Source organism: Penaeus chinensis, chromosome 37 (genome assembly GCF_019202785.1).
Source record: "Penaeus chinensis breed Huanghai No. 1 chromosome 37, ASM1920278v2, whole genome shotgun sequence".
Classification (NCBI taxonomy): domain Eukaryota; kingdom Metazoa; phylum Arthropoda; class Malacostraca; order Decapoda; family Penaeidae; genus Penaeus; species Penaeus chinensis.
In genome coordinates this window covers 21,789,054-21,789,810 of record NC_061855.1, presented here as the reverse complement: position 1 = coordinate 21,789,810, position 757 = coordinate 21,789,054, and the positions used below count along the sequence as shown (strand labels likewise).

Here is a 757-nt window from a genome sequence, read left to right as displayed (position 1 = left end):
GAACTTGTTTGATTTGGCTAGAAGAGTTGCCATCTTTTGTTTTTGTCTGTAATATTGCTGCTTAGGTCACGCTTGGCCGTGATTGGCCAATAGGAAGCTCAACATGGCTCTGATTGGCTGCTGGGAAAAGGGCGCTGTGTAATGTTCAAATCGAATTCCAAGAAACCCTATTAGAATTTGATAGTTAGCACATAAAGACAAAAATAAAATATGGAATCGCAGTGCGTGGAACAGCAAAAAATACTGAATGAAAAAAAAAACTAGAATCTACAAAATCAAATAAAACTAGCAACTGAACTTCAACAATAGCTCCCCTAGCATTAATTAATATATCACCTTAAAAAATAAATAAATAAATAAATAAAATAAGAACTTGTATGCATATAAATGTAACAAATCTTAAGGAAACCAAATACTATGCCAATAAAAACAAATAACAAATATATAAGAATATAACCCTCTAATAGGCAAAAGATCACTAGTACATAGAGCTACTGAAACAAAAACATATTTAAACCTTGATATACCTCCAAATGTAACACCAAATATATTCCCAATACCTCTATGGTATGATATATCAAGGAACATACTAGCAGACTTTATGGACAATATACCACCACCACCACCACCAACAACAACAACAACAACAACAACAACAACAACAACAACAACAACAACAACAACAACAACAACAACAACAACAACAACAACAACAACAACAACAACAAAAAATACTCCTCAAATTATCATTCAAACA

At 32.4% G+C, this 757-nt stretch overlaps 1 protein-coding gene across 1 annotated transcript in view; it reads right to left on the bottom strand.

The window, feature by feature from the left end:
• LOC125045575 overlaps window positions 1–72 on the bottom strand; it is an 8,801-nt gene extending 8,729 nt beyond the window's left edge. The window contains exon 1 of the mRNA XM_047642911.1: window positions 1–72. This exon is cut by the window's left edge and continues 66 nt beyond it. The gene's annotated coding sequence lies outside the window, so the exon portion shown is untranslated.
• Between the last annotated feature and the right edge of the window lie 685 nt (window positions 73–757).